This window comes from Lynx rufus, unplaced genomic scaffold (genome assembly GCF_022079265.1).
Source record: "Lynx rufus isolate CCGP_SWC_20201006 ecotype Redwood Valley unplaced genomic scaffold, mLynRuf1.p SCAF_6, whole genome shotgun sequence".
NCBI lineage: Eukaryota > Metazoa > Chordata > Mammalia > Carnivora > Felidae > Lynx > Lynx rufus.
Genome location: NW_025814878.1, coordinates 128393604 through 128415675, shown reverse-complemented (window position 1 = coordinate 128415675; position 22072 = coordinate 128393604). Strand labels below are relative to the sequence as shown.

At 44.9% G+C, this 22072-nt stretch overlaps 1 pseudogene; it reads right to left on the bottom strand.

The window, feature by feature from the left end:
- Window positions 1–6872: 6872 nt before the first annotated feature.
- On the bottom strand, window positions 6873–7725 carry LOC124529403 (F-actin-capping protein subunit alpha-1-like; annotated as a pseudogene).
- Window positions 7726–22072: the final 14347 nt, after the last annotated feature.

Sequence of the window (22072 nt, the reverse complement as noted above, 5' to 3'; positions counted from 1 at the left end):
ACTCATGCGCTCTCTCTCGCGCGCTCTCTCTCTCTCAAATAAATAAACACTAAAAAAATAAATAAAAATAAGAAATAAAAATCAGGAATTCATAGAACTTCCGGACTGGAGGGAGTGTTGCAGATTATTCAGACCAACTCATTCAATTCACGGGGAACACTGACAATGAACTGTAGCTAATATTCTTTCACACTCTGGTCTCCATTTTCTCACTGACAACTGGTGAGGTAAGCATCGACATTATACCCATTTGGCACACCAGTAGGCACCAATGGAAGCCCACATGTACATTGACTTGCCTGGTAGCCAATAATGAGTTAATGGTAGCATCGATTCTCAAGTCTAACTCTTCTGACTACATGGGTCTTCTTCCAGGAATATTCTCTTCCCCTACCTTTTCCTGTTGAGTCCTACCCACCCATCAGGTCCCCGTGGGGCTCTACTTCCCTGGTGTCCCTTCCCTATTCTCCCCAGTCTGGGTTAGAAGAACTTCCACCTTCCGTATAGGACTTTGTATCCTTCTAATTGCTTGTTTGCTCCACCATTAGCCCATGGAAGGTCCTTCTGTCTACCGATCACTGTATTTTCAGCACCTACCTTATAGTAGACACTCATCATTGAATTAAGTCTGGTGTCTCCTTTTCCCTCTACACAGACTATGGCAGGGGGTGGGGACGGGGCCTCAATGCAGGCTTCCATGTGCTTTTTTACAGCCCGTGAGCTAAGAATGGTTTTACATTCTTAAGCTGTTGCAAGAAAATCTGAAGAAAAAACTGCTTTGTGATGGATGGACATGATGGGAAGTTCACCTTTTAGGGTCCATCAGCAGAGTTTTATTGGAACTCATACATACTCGTTTGTTCACAAATCGGCTCTGGCTGCCTTCCCGTTGCAAGCGCAGAGTTGACTGGTTGTAACACAAGCCATCTGACCACCAATGCCTAAGACACTTACTCTCTGGCTTTTGACCAGAAAAAGTTTGCTGATCCCTCCCCTGTTAATTACTGACGTCTCTAGAAGTCGTATTTTTTTCACGTCAAGATGATTGTTGTGGACTTCGTACAATTTTACAACTTTTGGATTACTTCCCTTGCTTTACTCTTTTTCCTTGTGAATGCTAGAATAACATCATATTTAATAGCAGGGCACGGGTTTTCAAGAGAGGCTTATGTGGCTGTGCTGGTTCCTCGCTGGGTGACCTTGAGCAAGCTGCTTTACCTTTCTGTTTCAGTTTTAGCCTCTGTAAAATAAAGACGATACCAGTAGGGGTTTTTTGTGAGTTAATGAGTTCATAAGTGGCATGCACTTTGTGCAGACTCTGACACATGGAAAATATTCTCCAACTACTGGTTATTATTATCTGCATATGGTCACTTTTAAAGTCTCCCAGCACCCCTAGGGAATGGGAAATTCATAGGACAGCACTCTGCCTGACTCTGTCGTTCACAGACATCGACAAGATGTGGTGTTGCCACACAATGGCCCTGTACCATGTAGCTTGACATGTCTTTCCTTTCCTCTCCGTTGTTGAAAATCTCGTGAATGAGAGGACAAAAGAATATTCAGGCCATTATAGCATTGCGTTCCCCCTTAGAGTGGGCATAACTTGGAGGAAAGAACATGTCTTCAAAGACATAGGAACAGTGCTCAATGGGGCATCAGCGGGGCTCTGGAAAGCGTGTCTCCCTCAAGGTCTCAGTCCCACCAGCCAGCCAAGGGGTCCAGAATGCTATTGAAGAGGTCTCATTAGGAAGCCCATGATTTAAGTGATTTCGCCAAGAAGGGTGACACAGCTTCCCTTTCTCCATCTCATTAAGCCATTAGCAACCAATGCCACTCAACAGAGGGTCTGAGAAAATGGGACGAGTGGCAGTTTGGCTTAGCTGGAAGAAAAGCAAGCGAGCTCTGGGGTGTGGGGTGCTATCGGGCATCCTTCATAGTGTGCTGGCAGGAAGGGAAGTCAGGAGGGAATACGAAAGCAGGAAGATGAAGTCTGGGGTCATGCACCATCACTTATGTTATCATGTTCGGAATTAGAGATGCCTTAAACATGCAGTCTTCCCCTAACGTCCTAGGCCCGCTCGCCTCGAAATTCAAGTTTGGTCGTAATTATTTTCGTGTCGTTTGACTATTACATTTTCAATTCTAGTCCTTTCTAGGAAAGTTAAACGGCTACAGAAGAGAATAAGAAGGAAGGCAGGGTCATCTTATCCCATGCTGCCGCTTTACACGGGAAAGCAAGGTGCCGTCCTGAGAAAGAAAGGGACCTGCCTCAATTCACAGGGCTATCGAATGCCGGCCCCAAGAGTACCAGCTGGCCAATGCAGTCAGCCACTTTCCAAAGTGTTTCCTTCCTCTGTCCGACAGAGAAGACTTCAGAAAACAACATTTCACAAGCGCTTGCCTATCCCAGCTCACCCCCCAACGGAAAGACAATTGAACAAGGGCTGAGATGATCTTCATAAGATTTGTTCTTATATTCAGTTTCTATCTTCAGAACCCAAGCCAAAGGTAACATTTGTGCTTTTATTTTTTTTTTTAATTTTTTTTTTTAACGTTTATTTATTTTTGAGACAGAGAGAGACAGAGCATGGACAGGGGAGGGTCAGAGAGAGGGAGACACGGAATCTGAAACAGGCTCCAGGCTCCGAGCTGTCAGCACAGAGCCCGACATGGGGCTTGAATCAACGAACTGCGAGATCATGACCCGAGCCGAAGTCCGGCACTCAACCGACCGAGCCACCCAGGTGCCCAATCTTGTCAGTAGAATATTTCTGGTAAAAACAAGAACGAACCCAGCACACGAGCCCACTTCCAAGCATACGTTTGATGTCTCCACCATGAGGTCCCACTGCGGATCTTTTCACCCCTCTTCCCTCCGTCACCAGCACTCCGTCCTTCCACGGCTGACAAATGCTTGCATTTCTGTCTGATTGGCTGGAACAGGTGTGCCTACTGCCCCGGGAAAATCTGACACAGAATCGTTTTCTAACCCCTAGTACTGAGGTCCGAAACCTGTAAGATTCAAATTCTGTCCCTAGTCACTGACGTTGACGACTCGCCAAATCATTTTCCTTTGCGATATAAAAACACACAACATAAAACTTCCTTTCTTCACCACCTTTAAGCGCACAGTACAGAGCGTGAACCATACATCTATTGTGCAACAAAGGTCTAGAACTTTCATCTTACGTAACTGAAACTCTGTACCCACGGAACACTTTCCAAATCGCCCCCCCCCCCCACCGCCTCTGGTAACCACATTCTGCTTTTTGTTTCTATGAATGTGACTACTTTAGATACCGCATTTAAGTGATATCTCGCAGTCTCTGTCTTCTTGTGACTGACTTTTTTTGATCAGGTAATGTTCGCCAAAACGTTTTAGCAGGCACCGCTCTATCCAGCAATCACCAGGTGAGGGCCTGGTGTTGGCGAATGTTCCCGGGAATTACTATCATACTAGAGAGTAAAACAACAAACAGAGTAGTTTGTATTTATACAGTGTTTTCACATATATTATGCCATTGTATCATTTCAAGCAGGGTATCTCGGTCTCAGCTCTGTTGATGTTTGGGGCTGGATAATTCTATGTTGTGGGGGGCTGTCCTATACACTGCAGGAAGTTTAGCATAAAAATTCCGGCCCATCCATTCTGTATCTCCCTCTCTCTCTGTGCCTCCCCTGCTCATTCTCTGTCTCTGTCTCTCAAAAATAAATAAACATTAGGAAAAAAAGAAAAAAGAAAAAAGAAGAGCCACCCAGGTGGCTCAGTCGGTTAAGCAAACGACTTTGGCTCAGGTCACGATCTCATGGTTCGTGGGTTAAGCCCCACGTCGGGCTCTGTGCTGACGGCTCAGAGCCTGGAGCCCTGCTTCAGATTCTGTATCTCTCTCTCTGTTCCTCCCCTGCTCATTCTCTGTCTCTCTCTGTCTCTCAAAAATAAATAAACATTTAAAAAACATTTTTTTTTTTTTTTAATTCTGGCCCATCCACTAGATACAAGTAGCACACCCCCAGCTGTGATAACCAAAGATATTCCCGGACATTGTCAAATGTCCTCTGTGAGGCACCTTGGACAAGTATGCTAATTTCTTTCTTTTTTTTTTTTTTGTAATATTTATTCATTTTTGAGAGGGGGAGAGAGGGAGAGAGAGAGAGTGCAAGTCGGGGAGGGGCAGAGAGAGAGGGAGACACAGAATCCGAAGCAGGCTCCAGGCTCCGAGCCATCAGCACAGAGCCCAACCTGGGGCTCGAACTCACCAGCTGTGAAATTATGACCTGAGCCGAAGTTGGACGCTCAACCGACCGAGCCACCCAGGCACCCCCAGTAAGCTAATTTCTAAAAGCCATGAAATGGAGCTGTTACCTACTTCACGAGATTCGTATAATGACTAGTCAATACTGAATGAAGCCACCTGGCCAGCAGCAAACACCTAAGAAATGAGTCATCATTTAATAACAATGTTATATAAAAGAGATAAAAATGATTAGCCGGATATTGATTATGACTCATTACTATGACATTGGACAATAGAAGTTCACTGGACGGGAACTGCCATATTTTTATTCTACATCTAATTGGGCTCTATTTCTAATTTGCTGTGTGATGTTGGCAAAATCACTGAGTCAGTCCCTCTGGGTCTCAATCCCACCTCCTGTTAAGGAGATTAGATAAACTTGCCCCGTGTCCTTCATAAGATTATAATGAGATTAAAATTATATACGAAAAGGAAGGGACTTTGAAAGTTTAAACTTACTACAAATACAGGTCATTGCCATTACGATGTGTTTTTTGTAATGTTTTTAAGGCGATGTTGTGCGCACACCATAGAATCCCCCCATTTGAAGTGTACAACCATCACCGCTATCTGATTCGATAACATTTTTATTATCTCCCAGAGAAATCATATGCCTGTTAACAGTCACTGCTCTAACCTTCCCCCAACTCAGAGCCCAGCAACCACTAATCTACTTCCTGATTCTATAGATTTGCTTATTCTCAAGGTGTCATACAAAGGGAGTATGATATAAAATTGAACGTGTATAATTTTACGATCATTTCTGCAGGAATATTTAGTTCGATTTATTGGATAACTTCTGCACAACAGGGATTGAGCTCAATAGGTTCTCAGTGCTTGGGAGACAGGGGTGAGTGATAGATTCTTTCTAGACACACACACACACACACACATGTACATTGGTTTGTGAATAGTGGTCATCTCTAAGTTATAGGATTACAGGTTTTTTTCAATATACAAACATAGTTTATTTGAAATAAACAAAAATGCTTACACAGCTCACCAGGTCCCTTGGAAACAAACTTGTTTGACTGTATTACTGAGCAAAAACAAAGCTGAAACACAAACACCCTTCTTTTTTGACATGTATTTGGATAAGTAGGTAAGCCACTGCTTGTTTTTTTAAAAAACTCAGCTTCCCTTAAGGCCGGGTCATAGAAGTGTAAACAATGTAAATGAATCCACCATGACCAGCTGTCATAGCATATCTATGTCACCTGTGTATTCTGAGATCACACATACACCTGCCAATATACCCGGGAAGGGTTGCTGTATCACAGTTACATTTAAGTTCTTGGCAGGGCAGGAAGGAGGAAGAGTAACTTGGAACAAGTTTTACATCCTCTTTAGAACAAATCACTTGTATTCCCTTAAATAACAGGTTACAAGAGAAAGCCTGGAGCGTATCCTTTTCACTTGGCTTTGTTTTTGGTTTTTGTGATTTACGTAGTTGTTTGAAGCATCTGCCTGTAGTACAATCCCGCCACAAAGTATTAAAGCACAAGATACTGTCAGCGCTTCAACATCTGCATTTTTCAAGTTTTATACTGTACTACATCCCTAGTATGTCAGCAGCTCTTGAATAATAAAATAATAATAATAATAATAATAAATGGGTAAAACTCTTCTAAAAATGCAGATGTCTATAACTATGATGGTACCAGGTGGGAAGGAGACAATGAGGGAAGAGAAAAAAGCAAACACGTTCACGCGCAGGGAATGTGGTTCAAGTCCTTGGATTTAAAACAACTTCTCCAGAGAAGCTGGCTATAATGGAATTTCCAGAAAACTTCCTCTGCCCCCACAAAAGGACCTGAAAAGCCCAATCCAAACTATTGAAAAGTAGTTATGAGATGCTGTAAATGATGATCAAAGCAGTCAGAGGGAGAAGGATGAATGTGTCTTCCATTGTAGCATAGCCTTTAAAAAAAATTTTTTTTTTAATGTTTATTGTTGAGAGACAGAGAGAGACAGAGAATGAGCGTGGGAGGGGCAGAGAGACAGGGAGACACAGAATCCAAAGCAGGCTCCAGGCTGTGAGCCATCAGCACAGAGCACTCGGGGCTTGAACTCACAAACTGCGAGATCGTGACCTGAGCTGAAGTCGGACTCTCAACCGACTGAGCCACTCAGGAGCCCCTGTAGCATAACCTCTTTAGCTGTTGGTGGATCAGGAGAAAGCACTAAAGTACCGGAATTGCTTTGAAGGATAGGGGTAGAAAAGTAGCGAGCTTGTTAACTGTCGACTTCAATAACAGGGCTTCATGGCTAGGAAAATTTTCTAAACAGTAAAATGACTCCAGTATAGCTCTCTCTCTCTCCATTGTTAAACGTGACAGAATTAAAAAAAAAACAAGTACAAGTGGGTATAGTGAAAACTGAAAATTACAAGGCAGAGAACACAAAAGAATCAAGATGATGCTATAACGTTCAACAGTATTCCAGGAAGCTAGAAAACCTGTTAACTTTGAAAACCCTAGCAAAATATCATTCTCTTTTATAAATCACTTATTATCCTAGGACTGCATGTTGAATCCTTTCTTTCCACAGACTGAAGAATCCTACATTCAGCCTTTAAGCATTCTGCATTTCTTTGCCAGTCCTGTAGCTAAGGATCTCGTTCCAGTCGATTTCGGTGCGGGTAGCCGGCTCAAGGCCTTGAATGCGGCGTCTGATGTTGTTTTGATAGTTTTCACTAATTGCTGTCTGACGTTCATTTTCTGCATGCTCTGTGATGTGAAGAAACCCCTTGGCAGTTCGGACTGCATTCGAAACAGTTCCTGCATCCTGTACATCTTCCTGACTAACCGACTGAACATTGCCATCTTGGTCACAGTGAACCTGAATCTTAAGTACTCCGACCACCTGGGCTGTAGGTGGTGTGGTGGTGAACTTCCGCTCTGATCTCCAACGACCATTCCGGAAGTTTTTAGGCTGCAACTGGTGGCTTTCAATACAGGCAATAATGGTCTGTTGCCCATCTATAGTTTTAGCACAAGCAGTACGGAAGCCGTTGGGGTAACGATCTTTCACTTAGGCCCTGAAAGCACCGTCAGAGGGTTCTCTCCAAGACTGCAGACCTCCGTCCGTGTCCTCTGGCTGGGAGGTCACTTGCTTCTTTCTGTAAATGATCGAGCTTAAAGGAAATTTTGGTTCTCGGGTCTAAAAATCTGCTATTACCCAGCTCACCATGTTCTGTAATTAAGACCTGATCTTCATACCCTTCTATCTTCACATTTGTGAACTGATCCATGTTATACCGAGCAAATGCATGCGCTGCCCCTTCCCTGAGGAGATTGTCATTATTAGGTAGTAGCCGGATATCGTTGAACACTTCATTAAATTCCCCTGGTGGTGCATGAGTGATGAATTTAGCAGCTATGAGTACCTTCTCCACATCCAACGTCTGATCCTCGAAGTCGGCCATTTTGGACTGCTCTGGCCCAGCCAGGCCAGGATTATGGATTATTTTTGTTACTTTCACTCTATTCCAGAGTATGCGTTGCTTTTATTCAGGGGGGGGAGCATTTTGTTTCGTCTCGTCTTTAAGAGGTAAATACTGGAATCCAGAAATATCAAAGTGGAGGTGAGTTTCGCGGAGCACTAAGTGTGGGCCTCCTGTTTCAAAATGACTGTGGATCTGAAATTCCTAAGAGAACTGCCCAGAGACTTCTGGTGGCATATATCAATGAGAAGAAAAAGAAATAGTATCTGATTTTTTTATTAAGCTCTTTTCTGTGTCCTGGATAATTTGATTCAGTTTAATGAAATTAAGAGATTAGTCAGGAAGAAATAAAACACTGTCTTTCTTTCTACATAGTCTTTCCAGAGCCGAGAAAGATTGCTGGGGTGGGGGAGGGTGGGTAGAAGCATTCATTTCCTTTAGTTCTTCCATCTGCCCTCTCCTTGACTTTGACCTCTGGGCCACAGAGTGCGGCACGCAGGCCGCCTGTTATATCCTTCCTGGCCAAATGCTTATAGAGTGGAACCCTGGACTGATTAATGAAAACAGTGCTCAAGATCAATGCTTGTTCTATTTTGTTCTGCTGTCTTATATTTCAAATTTAAATGCCTAAAAGTTATTTATCAACTTTTATTGTGGATTACTTCTGCAAAAACAGGTGATTTGAGACGTGCTAACTCCCCTTCTCCAAGACTGACAATTCTAACGAATTCTGAGATGCCAGGGGTCCTGCGTGGCTCAGTTGATTAAACGTCCTCAGGTCATGGCCTCGTGGTTTGTGAGTTCAAGCCCTGTATCCGGCTCTGTGCCCACAGCTCAGAGCCTGGAGCCTGCTTCTGATTCTGTGTCTCCCTCTCTGTCTCTGCCCTTCCCCTGCTCACACTTTGTCTCTCTAAATAAAGAGAAAATAAAATAAAAAAAGATTCTGAGATGCCATGTGGTATTCGATTCAGTGTTGTCCAACCTCATTTTTTTTTACCAATCTAGTTTTTATTTTATTGTGTAAAATATACATAAGATTAAAATGTATAATCCGATGGCATTAAATACACTCAAAATGTTGTTCAACCATCACCACCATTTCCAGAACTTTCTGATCATCCCGAACAGAAATTCTGTACTCTTAAACAATATCTCCCCATCTCCATCCAAGCCCCTGCTAACCTCTATTCTGCTTTCTGTCTTTATGAATTTGCCCATTCTAGATACCTCATATGAGTGCAACCAAATGATCTTTGTCCTTTGGGGGTTGGCTTCTTTCACTCTGCATAATGTTTTCAAAGCTCATCCATGTTGAGGCATGTGTCAGAATCTCACTCTATTTTGGCACAATAGTATTGCGTTGTATGTATGTTACATGTTTTGTCTCTTCATTCATCTGTTGATAGACACTTGGGTTGTTTCAAACTTTTGCCTATTGTCAACAATACCTGCAGAAACCACTAAAGTAGAAACAGAAAACGAAAACAGAGGAGGTCTATGGGAAAATAGAAAAAAAAAAAAATCATTGACGTCAGAGTCTCGTTTTGTTAAAAAAAAAAAAAAACAAAACAAAACTGATCACACTGAGCCCGTCAGGCGCCCTGGGAGTTTCTTCAAATGTTAAATATATAACATCTGTAAGACCCACCCATTCCAGTAGTACCATACAGCAGATTCTAATTATTGGAGGGAGTTATTTCTATAAAGGCACAACCAAGTCTGAATTAGCTAACAGTGAATCACTGCTCCTCGAAGAGATACATATATCATACATAAAAGATATAAAGAGATACATATCATATGTGTATATATATATGTCACATAGATTATTGTCTTAAATCTTAAAGACAACTCATCCCAGTAGGTTCTATTTTATTTTACAAAAAAGAAAACGAAGTTCAGAAATGTTAAGTGAACGGACTGAGGCTACCCCCCTAACAGGTGCCCGAGTGGGGATTCAATCCCTATTCAACTGACCCCAGGGTCTGGAGCTTTACGTACACCTCTGAACGGTCTGGTCATCTCTGACAGAAGAAACAAGAAGGCAGAGCATCAGACAGAGTGTTGTCTTGTTTGACTCTGGCTGGGAATATGCAAGTCTGGAAACTCGTTTTTTTTTTTGCTCTGCACATGTGGGCAGATGACCACGGGTACTGATTTGGGGTTACAAATGTTAGTGAGTAGGTGAATTTGCAAGTATCAAACCCATTAATAAGGAAGAGAAATCAGGGGCGCCTGAGTGGCTCAGTCAGTTAAGCGTCCGACTTTGGCTCGGGTCATGATCTCACGGTTCATGGGTTCGAGCCCCGTGTCGGCCTCTGTGCTGACAGCTTGGAGCCCGGAACCTGCTTCGGACTCTGTGTCTCCTTCTCCCTCTGCCCTTCCCCTACTTGTGCTGTCTCTCTCTCTCTTTCTCTCTCTCTCTCTCTCTCTCAAAAATAAATGAACATTAAAAAAAAATAATGAAGAGAAATCAAAGCATATCTTCATGCATAGTCTGTTCAGGGTATGGCTGAGCAGGGCATCTTTAGTTGTAACAGCAAAAAAAAAGTGGATATAATACGAATGCTCACTAGTCTATTTCCTGTTCTCCTTCATGTCCTACAGGCCCAATTTCTTCCCTAAATCAGCTGTGTTATATTAGACACATCCTCTGTCACGTAATACAGATAAGTGGCAAATTATACGGAGAGTAGGATTGAGGAGAGTGATCCCCACTTCTCGAAAAAAAACCCAATCTAATTATTCCCACCTCAGGAGCTTAAGTTCAAAACCCCATTCCCGAGGGTAAGCTGGATTGAGTAACTCATTTCCAAATTACGGAGTATGGAAAGAGAAAAATCATTACTGTGGAGAAATCTGGCAAACATTACCTTGGCCAAGTGATCAAAATTAACACCTCAGTGTCATTGTATGGATGTCGGGGACTCCCTGATAAGCTGTGATGAGAAGGGCGTTTCACTTGAACCTTCCCCCCAAAACTCAGAATTGCGGGATAATTTAGAGACGATACATCAGACAAATCCAAATTGAGGGACATTCTAGAAAATACCCGGCCAGTATTCCTCAAAATTATCAAGGTCACGAAAACATGGCAGAACAGTAACTCTGAGACCAGAGGGGACCAAGGAGACACGGACAACTCAATGCGATGAAGGTATGATGGGTGGGACTCTGGGTGGAATCAAATAAAGTCTGGAGTTCGGTAGCAATGTATCAGTGTTAATTTCTTAGTTTTGACAAAGGTACTACCAAAGTAACGTGCGATTGTAACATTAGTGGAAAACTAAAACCAGGTGACCGGTATATAGGAACTCTCTGTACTTTCTTTATAACTATTCTGTAAATTTAAGGTCATTCCAAAATAGAATTTATTTTTTTAAAAAATTGGATTAGTAGCTCTTATTCAGGCAAAAGCAGAGCTCGGACCCTTGTTGCACAGTGAGATATTTAGGGGCACTGTGGATGCAGCCTGGCTTTCAGACACAATCCAGCACCGCTGACAGATCCTCTGGTCCCGCACTCAGGTCTCCAAGGTCAAGCCCCAAGTCCAGAGAATGCCAATTGGCTGACATTTAACATTCTGTTGGGGCAGCTTAAACATTGACAGCTTCTAAGTAGAAAATTGTCGTGAGGTCTTTTGAGTCCATAAAGAGAATAAGGGTGGGTGTTCTTTCATTAATCGTGGAATCCATTGATAATCTGATTTGATAACATTCTAGAAAAGTTTGGAATAAAGTACAAAAAAACTGTCTCGGCTTTATGGGGTTGCTGCTCTCGTAAGAAGGGCAGAGTTCTGGGGTGCCTGGGTAACTCAGTAGATGAAGCGTCTGACTCTTGATTTTTGGCTCAGATCAAGATCTCACATTTGTGGGTTCAAGCCCTGCGAAGGCTCCGCGCTGACAGTGTGGAGCCTGCTTGGGATTCTCTCTCCCTCCCTCTCTTTCTGCCTCTCCCCTACTCATGCTCTCTTTCTCTCTCTCTCTCAAAATGAATGAATAAACTTAAAAAAAAAATGTAAGCGGCATTATTCTATGCTAATAACAGTTGTCCTTCTCAGAACAGGAGACAGGTTGTAGAGCTCCAAATAAACGTAAGTTTGGGTGAGTAGGTCAATGAGGGCTGTGTGTGCTTGGGGGTGGGCTCCCTGTCCGATGCCGTGGAGATGTAATTCATCTCAAAAGCGTGCAATACAATGACAAAAACAACCCACTTCAGACCAGGCTCTGGAGCAGATCATATGCACCTCATAGCACACACAGAGACAGAGAAATATGTATGTATGCATGCTCTGGAGAAAACATGGCTTTTTCATAGTCTAAGGATTCCAGATATTTCTTGCTTTCATTGCCAGAAAGCGCAAGTGATTGCTACTGGCGAACGTCGCCTGCGAGAATTCATTAGCGCTAGCCTAACACGTTTGGTACCAGCCTGATGGAGCCAACTAGCCCCGGCGATGAGATCACAGGACTCGAGCCATGTGTATGGTGATCCGAAAGCAGCCAAGTAATGAACAAATGTGAGGAGCCGCCTGGCTTTCAGCTGCCAGGACGTGACTTCACAAATAGGTGACTGCTGCTCCGTGGGCACTTTCTAAGGCTGGCCAGAGACCTTAATGATAATCAAGACGCTCCTAGGAGAAGCTACTGTAAACTGAGTTACCATTTCATTTCATTCAATTAAACTTCCTATTCCACGACTGACGCTTTCATGTGGAGAGCCAAATAAACACCTGATGTATATATACATATATACACGTATACACACACACATATACGTATATATATATATATATATATGGCACCCAACCCTAAGAGTCATACCTATATATATACATATATGTGTGTGTGTGTATACATATGTATATACGTAAATCTTTTTTTTTTATTTGTATATACGTAAATCTTAAAGCAAGACCTAGGCAGCATAAAATGTTCAGAATCCATACAAATGGTTCAGAGCAGGCTTCTCTAGTGACCCACCGTGATTCAGAGCACTATGATGCCCTTTCTGCCTTTCCTGTCAGGTGCTCACTGGGCAGCGAGGAAGGCTGTGACTCTCGATGCCACTTTCTTGCTTTTCTTGAAGGATTGGGCACGGGCCTCTGCACGTTTTTCCAGCGAAGAAGTCAATGCAGCAGCCCTGGAGCTTTCCAGCCCTTGGGAGGCTCAACTGAGCCGCTGGGGCAGCAAAAGCCCTGAGTGGATCCAGTCAGGCTCAGTCTTTTCCCTTTATCGATGCAGGTGTCAGGAGGGCCCCTTTTTCACTTGGCATTTGTGAGAAGTAAGATCAATGCTTCCAGAACTAATGGCAACGGAGAATAGGACTGGTGAAGCTTTGAGAGTCCTTTGTGACACTCCTTCCTCCCGTCGCCGGTAGACGGGGAGAGCCAGGATTCCACAACGGCTGCCCAACCCTAAGAGACAGGAGACAATCTCTCGGCCATTTTGAAAGGAGGGAATGTAAATGACCACAATTTTCTCAAGCCAAAGTTCAAGTTGGGGCAAGATCAAACTTGTCTGACCATTCTGCCCTTCAACTTTGTTTGCATTCCAGGAAGGCAGTTGAGGTTGGTTCTAGAGAACCCACCCTGGGAGGTGGGTGTGGTGAGAACACACTTGAGGAATGTACCTTCCTTTCCAGGTGCCTCCAGAGATCCCAGAGGCAAGTAGAGGTCCCATCCAACCATACAGTGATAGGGAACCAAGGTCCTAGTGCTCCTGAGATCGATGTGAACATGTTAACCTATTAGCCGCACCAGACTGCCTCAGAATCCATTTAGCTGGCTAATTAATTGGAATTCCCCATTAGGATTAGCCATTGCATTCTAGACTAAGCCTGATCAGGACTGGGGCTGTGGGGCCACCCCAGACCAGCTCGCCTCTGCTTTCATGAATAACTTTTCTTTTTTTACCCCAATAGCCTGTCCCTGTGTTGGAAACATCATTAAAGAAATTGTCTACTTACACCTTAGAAACTTTTTTTTTTTTGCCTTTATCTCACTTTTAATCCTGATTTTTAAAAAAAATTTTTTAATGTTTATTTATTTTTGAGACAGAGAGAGACAGAGTGCAAGTGGGGGAGGGGCAGAGAGAGAGGAAGATACAGAATCTGAAACAGGCTCCGGGCTCTGAGCTGTCAGCACAGAGCCCGATGCGGGGCTCGAACTCACAGACCGTGAGATCATGACCTGAGCCAAAGCCGGACACCCAACCGACTGAGCCACCCAGGCACCCCTTAATCCTGATTTTTAAAAAAATTTTAAGTTATCTTTGTACCCAGTGTGGGGCTTGAATTTACAACCCCAAGATCAAGAGATCAAGAGTGGCCGGTTCCACCAACAGAGCCATCCAGGCGCCCCTAACCTTGCTATTATAATGCACATATTTTTATCATGTACTTCAATAGTATGTAAAAACAGACACTGAGACCCCACCACGGTACCTTGTCAAAGCCTCCGTTTTCATTCAACTGTGGAAGTAACAGGACTAGGGTCACCCTACAGACACTAGTTGTATTTATTGGATTCTCACCCCTTTCCCAAGAAGACCGGAGCAAGCGCCCTTATTCATCTATTATGTACAGAGTTACCCAGATCTTCAGCTCTGAGAGTTTCTACCAATGACCAAGAAATCCTGAAGGCGTATTAAGCAAAGTGGAAAGTCCAAGGGCAAAAAGAAGAAAGGAGAATGGAGACCTATGAAGGAATCCCTCCTTCCTGCAACTATCTTGCTCTCCTCACCTCCCTGCCTGGTGAGCTAGGACGCATTCTTCAAGTCCTGGCTAAAGGTCACCTTCGCCAGTGTTTCCTCAACCTCCTTCCTCTGTGCGGTCTTGGTGAAAAGCTTTACCTTTCTAATACGCCCTCTGGCTCGTGCAGTCCAGCTGACGGATCACCCTAACCAGTGTGTGCTGTTTTAAGTAGCCATCGTCTGTGAAAACACAGATTTACAAGATCATGTAATTAAAAGGTAATTTACCAAGAAGTTGTTTCACAAAGTAAATTCTCAGATTTTTCGTTTGTTTGTTTGGTGGAATTATGGACAATGAAAACATTAGGAAGGGGCACCTGGCTGGCTCAGTGGGTTAAGAATCCGATTCTCGATTTTGGCTCAGGTTGTGATCTCACGCTTCCGGAATTTGAGCCCCACGTCAGGTTCCATGCCGACAGTGCAGAGCCTGGTTGGGATTCTCTCTCTCTCGCTCTCTCTGTTCCTTCCCCTCGCACTCTCTCTCTGTCTCTCTCTCAAAATAAAAATAATTAAAAAAAAAAAAACATTTAGGGGCGCCTGGATGACTCAGCGGTTTAAGCATCCAACTTTGCCTCAGGTCATGATTTCACGGTTCGTGAGTTTGAGCCCACATCGGGCTCTGTGCTGACGGCTCAGAGCCTGGAGCCTGCTTCGGATTCTGTGTCTTCCTCTCTCTCTGCCCCTCCTCTGCTCACACTCTGTCTCTCTCGAAAATAAAATAATAAAAATGTTAAAAAAAAAAAAAAAAGAAACATTTAGGGATCCTGGGTGGCTCAGTCGGTTGAGCATCCAACTTCGGCTCAGGTCATGATCTCACAGTTCGTGAGTTCGAGCCCCCCTTCAGACTGGCTGCTGTCAGCACAGAGCCTGCTTCGGATCCTCTGTCCCCCTCTCTCTCTACCACCACCCCCCCCGCCAGCTTGTTCTTGCTCTCTCTCTCAAAATAAATAAATGAATAAATAAGAAGAAGAAGAAATGTCTCCAATAGAACCCCTGTGAACAAGCAAAGTGTAAGACATTGGGTGATCAACATCCGAAGGGCAGGTGTTGACAGAAGGGCCTTTACACACTTTTTTTAATGTCTATTCATTTTTGAGAAACAGAGAGAGGCAGAGCATGAGCGGGGAAGGGGCAGAGAGAGAGGGAGACACAGAATCCGAAGCAGGCTCCAGGCTCTGAGCCGTCAGCCCAGAGCCTGACGCGGGGCTCGAACTCACGGACCGTGAGATCATGACCTGAGCCAAAGCCGGACACCCAACCGACTGAGCCACCCGGGCGCCCAGAAGGGCCTTTCAAAGAACTCAGAGTAACTGGAAATCCTGGTGGAAGTCCCCACCGGCAACAATAGGCCACACCGATGTCACTGTGGGTCTAGGAAGTTGTGGCTAGAAATACTAACTCACGCACAAGCGTGTCCCCCTCCGCCGATATATGGAGACACTTGATGATGAACACCTGGAGGACGAGATGAACCCGGGGAACCTTGGCCTCTGTGCCCGCTGCAACCAGGCTTCTCTTCCAGGCATGGAAAGGCTTCTCTTCCTGACGCATGTCCACGGGTGGACAGTCGTCATGCTTAGAACCTGCTTCACTAAGCCGGTCAGAACACAGAGAGAGAGTGCCTCGGCCCCGCACAAAATGACGCAGGCCCAGAAGACAGCACGGCAGCAGGCAGTGTGTGCTACCCTCAGGCGGTCGGTGAGGCCACCTCTGTTCTGACACCTGTGGCAGTGTGGTGGGGTGGCCAGGAGTGTGGGTTTTGAGGACAAACAGATGTGGTTTCAAATCTCTGTTTTTCTCATCTTCGCTGTGACCTTGGGCAAGGAAGGGGTTTATCCTCTCTCCATCTCACTTTCACTATCCCCAGGAGAGGGACTGTCATGGATTATACTGGGCCCCCCAAAATTCATGTTGAAGAACTTCACTCCCAATATAATGATATTTGGAGACAGAGCCTTTCAAGAGATAATTAAGGTTAAAGAGGTCATAAGGGTATGGCCCTAATCCTGTATGACCAGTGTCCTTATGAGAAGAGGAAGAGACACCAAGAATGAGTGTGTGTGTGTGTGTGTGTGTGTGTGTATGAGTGTGTGTGTGTGCGCGCGTGCAAAGAGAAAAAGCCATGTGAGGACACAGTGAGAAGGCGGCCATCTGTGAGCCAGGAAGAGAGGTTTCACCAGAAACCAACCTTGCTGGCACCTTGACCTTGGACTTCTCAGCGTCCGGAGCTGTGAGAAAGTAAATTTCCATTGTTTAAGCGAGTTGGTCTGTGGCATTTTGCTATGGCAGCCTGAAAACACGAATATAGGGACCAGGGGCGCCTGGGTGGCTCAGTCGGTTAAGTGTCCGACTTCAGCTCAGGTCACGATCTCACGGTTCGTGGGTTCGAGCCCCACGTCCGGCTCTGTGCTGACCGCCCAGAGCCTGGAGCCCGCTTCGGATTCTGTGTCTCCTTCTCTCTCTGCCCCTCCCCCGCTTGCGCTCTGTCTCACTCTGTCTCTCAAAAATAAATAAATGTGACAAAGAAAACTTTTAAAACCACACTAATATAGGGACCAAAAGAGTGCCTACCTTCCTGGATTACCGTGAGAGTTCATAAGATCATGCACTTAGCACAGTGCCTGGCAAGTAGAAAGCACTTGATAAATGCTTATATCCCTTATCCTCATCGAATGTCATATATCCCGGGAGACAGTGCTGATTTCTCCCAGAACATGGGTGCTCCTCATTAAGTCGTATCCCGTCTCACACATCTTCCGGCATTTTCATCACTGGACAAACATCAGTCACAAAACTCTTCCAACACTGCACTCCTTTGGAGCCTGGAGCCCTGCGATCGCGGCTGTCGTTTACTGACCTTTCCGTACTCTGGCCACTGGTGGGGGGGAATCTCCTTTATGAATTCTTCCGGCTTAGCAAGGAGCACACTCGCTACCTCATTAGCACATCAAACGGAAAAGGCTTCACACAGAGCCCTTTCAGAGTGGCAGAAGCAACCATGAGACCACAGATTGGAAATCGGCTCAGGAAGCTGTCACATAGCAGGAACGGAGATGGAACACCCACATCAGGCATGAGCAGAGTGCATGAGAATCTCGAGGGTTTTTTTTTTTTCCTGAGATCAAGCACCGGGGATCAGCCAAAGGGGTCACCAAGTCTGAGGACGGGTGAAAGAAAGATCCAGAATCTTAAAGCCATTTGAAACCGGGTGGAGAAAAGGAAAAGGTATGGAAATGAGGAGGCTGTACCAACAGTATTAGCCAAGCACTGGTTTCCAGGGACTGTTTGGAAAGCCCAGGGCCCGGGATACCTGGGTGGCTCGGTCAGTTGAACGGCTGACTTTGGCTCAGGTCATGATCTCACGGTCCATGAGTTCGAGCCCCACATCAGCTCGCTGCCTTAGCAAGGAGCCCGCTTTGGATCTTTTGTCGCCTCTTCTCTCTGCCCCTCCCCTGCTCACTTTCTCGATCTCTCTCTCTCTCAAAAATAAATAAACAGGGGCGCCTGGGTGGCGCAGTCAGTTAAGCGTCTGACTTCAGCCAGGTCACGATCTCGCGGTCCGTGAGTTCGAGCCCCGTGTCGGGCTCTGGGCTGATGGCTCAGAGCCTGGAGCCTGTTTCCGATTCTGTGTCTCCCTCTCTCTCTGCCCCTCCCCCGTTCATGCTCTGTCTCTCTCTGTCCCAAAAATAAATAAGTGTTGAAAAATAAATAAATAAATAAATAAATAAACATTAACAAAAAGAAGAAGAAAGTCCAGAGCCCATGTCCCACGAGTGTACCTTTTCTGTTCTTAAAGAGGCGGTACTTGGAGATTAACAATCATTCCACAAGTACTGACTGAGCACCTACCCCATATAGGTACTTTGCTGGGCCCCACAGGGATAAGGCAGAATCAGGACAAGGGTAGAGTTTAACAACGTACCAAGGAACAGGAGCCTTAGTGCAGAGAGCTTCACTCCTGAATAGGGAAGCAGGTGAGATGGTGTATATGGGATTGGTGTGTCGGGGGATGGGACAGAATGGAGCTCATCCTCCCTTGAAAATGACTTATCAGCATGAATTAAAAAAAAAAATTAAGGGGAACTTCCACATTAGCAAATACTGTTGGCTTCCTCAGAGGGTCATCAAACCTGAGCAAGTAGCTGAAGCCCAGCCCCCAGTTACGCCTAAGCACTCAATAAACATCACTGACCCTCCTGTCCCCTACCTCTGGGGAGACGACAGAGAGAAAGGGCACAGAAGGATTTTCTCTTCCGTGAGAAAGTTCAAGGTATGGCCTCTTGTAGAAATCCACCCCGTACAATACAAATATCAGAAACAATGACAAGGGCCAAACCCAGAAACATTCATTTATACCTAATAAGAAGTCTAGAATGAAAAATCCCTGCCCATACAGGTTGAATTAAGAAAGCATTATGACACCACGGGGAAAGTTTGGGCCAGCAGATATACAGACCCGCAGTGCAGGAGATTCAGCAGCAAACATGAGAGCAACGAATTACCAACAAGGACTTCGGAAGAATTGTGAGCATCGAGGGATCACGGAGGCAAAGCACCTGCTGTGACCGGCCTTGCCACCTGCTGTCCACCGCGCTTATAGGAGAGAAGCAAGGGCTTCTGTGCCAGAAAAGCTGGAAAGCTCCTGGGCTAAGATCTCATCTGGGAATAAAGGGTATTCGAGGCAATTTCCTTTTTTTTTTTTTTTTTTGAGACACAGCTCCCTTTCAGAATTGGTTGAAAGCTGTGAGCCCTCCCTTTAAAACCAAACATGTTTAGGGGTTCATGGACTTCTCAAAGTTTATCTCTGGAGAGCCAAGCAAAGGATCCCTTATTCCCACCATAAGAAAGAAACAGTTCTGGCCAAAATTCACAACTCAGGCAACAACAGGTGTTGGCGAGGATGCAGAGAAAGAGGATCCCTCTTGCACGGCTGGTGGGAATGCAAGCTGGTGCAGCCACTCTGGAAAACAGTACGGAGGTTGCTCAAAAAATTAAAAATAGACCTACCCTACGACCCAGCAATTGCACTACTAGGCATTTATCCAAAGGATACAAGAGTGCTATTTCAAAGGGGCACATGCACCCCCATGTTTATAGCAACACTATCGACAATAGCCAAAGTATGGAAACAGCCTAAATGTCCTTTGACAGATGAATGGATAAAGAATATGTGTTGTATGGAAACCAATTTGACAATAAATTTCATATATTAAAAAAAAGATAAAGAAGATGTGTGTGTGTATATATATATATATATATTGGACTATTACTCAGCAATCAAAAAGAGTGAAATCTTGCCATTTGCAACAATCTAGTTCCTTCTCAGAACTAGAAGGTGTTATGCTAAGCGAAATAGGTCAGAGAAAGACAAATCTATGATTTCACTCCTATGTGGAATTTAAGAGACAAAACAGATGACCACGAGGGAAGGGAAGCAAAAGTAAGATAAAAACAGAGAGGGAGGCAAATCATAAGAGACTCTTAAATACAGAGCATAAACTGAGGGTTGCTGGAGGGGTGTTGGGTGGGGGGATGGGCTAAATGGGTGGTGGGCATTAAGGAGGGCACTCGTTGGGCTGAGCACTGGATGTTATACGTAAGTGATGAATCACTAAATTCTATTCCCGAAACCATTATCACACTCCACGTTAACTGCCTTGGATTTAAATTCAAAAAAAAAAAAAAAAAAAGCAGAAAAATGAAAAAAGTAATTCTCTGAGCAATCATATTGCAATATATGAATGTATCTCATCAACGTGTTGTGCACCTTAAACAGACACAACAGTATACATCAAACATACTTCAATTAAAACACACACACACACACACACGCACACACAAACCCTATTTGAGAGGGAGCTTGGAGGCAGCTGGTGGAGACAGTCCCTTGGGTCACCGTATGACTCCACCTGGGCCACCCACTGGAATCATCTGGAGACTAACGTCTGGGGGGGCTGGAAAAGTACCCAAGCTGGGGCCCCACCCTGGAATGTCTGAACAGATTGGTCTAGATGCAGCCCGGGCATCTGGGACTGTCAGAACTCCCCCCGGGTGGTTGTGAACAGTGCAGCCAGAGCTGAGATCTAAGGTATTAGGAGAAAAGGTTCCAAGGATCAGGCGAGGGACAGGAGCAACGTCTACAGGGCAGGAGGAGCAGGACGGTGTCGAAGAAAACAGGAAACAGAACCCAAACGTGGAAAGCGGAGCTCTGGTTGAAAATCACTAGATGTGAAATAATGAGCATGCGCATAAGGGAAGGAGTGGTGATGACACAGATGGTGTGGAACGGTATTGTGGGAGGCAGAGACTTTCACAGAGCTCTGAAAAATAGCCTTGATGTCAAAAGGCCAAAGGTTGAGCAATGCTGAACATGCCCTTCCCCCAGCAAACCCAATTCATAGCAAAAGTACATTAATAATGAAAGCCTCAGTAGAGGCACTAATGGAGCCCAGGAAGTGAAAAATAAAACCACAGAAAGGAAAGAAAGAAGCCATTGAATAATAGGGCTGGTATCAGTTTCCATGAGCTTCTCCCAAGAACTGGGAAATAAAATATTTCCCTGAGAGAGAGAGAGAGAGACTGTGAAACCAGCCTAGGCGGCAAGAGACAGAACTTGACCCTAACTGCTGATATTAATGTTCCCAAGGAGAGAAGAGAGGGTGGCAAAGTCTTGGAAAAGACATCTGAGAATTGTCCTGGGGAACCAGTGCTTGGTCAAGGACGGGGTCAGCGTGAGGAGACAGAGCAGCAGGCTGGGACATTAGATGTTCAGATCTAGCAATGCCTCTTGATTTGATGATGGGCTCATCAAATCACCTCCTGGTTACGTTTCATTTTCCATGTGGTATTTCAGTCTACCTGCCCCGGCCGGGAAGAATTTGCAGTTCTCATGCACAGGGTAGGTATGCGGTGTTCTGATCTCCCATCAGTCTCGAGGGTTTGATAAATGTCTATTCCCGACAGACAGATTTGCTCTCGACTTTCTGACAAATTTGATTCTGCATTGGCACGGCTGAAGAACAGATTCTGGATCGGAGGAGAAGACCCTCCTGTTAAATCTCTCGGGAAATACCTTCTTGGCGTGGCCTAGGCTAGGCTTCCCATGCCCATTAGAGATTTCTGCAAGGATCTTAGAAGTCACAGAGAAAGCAGGAACCCCTCTGTGGCGTTACCACCTATGGAGATATTCATCTCTGTCATGTTCTAGCTAGAAGGGTAAAGAACATGGGATCTGGAGATAGACGGCGGGGATATTTGCACCACAATGTGACCATACGTAAGTGCCACTGAACTTTGTATTTACAAATGGTTAAAATGAAAAATTTTGTGTTGTGTATACTCTACCACAATAAAAAGGAGAAGACAAAGAAAGTCACAAGGGAATGGGTGGGGCTTCTGCCCCGGAGGAAACATCTTAGACCACACACCGGGGTCACCCCGCTAAATCCTGAACCGTGTAACTGTTATCCTTCGTAGCAAAATGGGGCAGTGATGTGGAGTTCAGGGACATAGATTTGGAGCTCAGAGAGTAGCACAGGAGAAAGAACAAACCTTGCTGGTGAGGAGGGTGGTCAGAT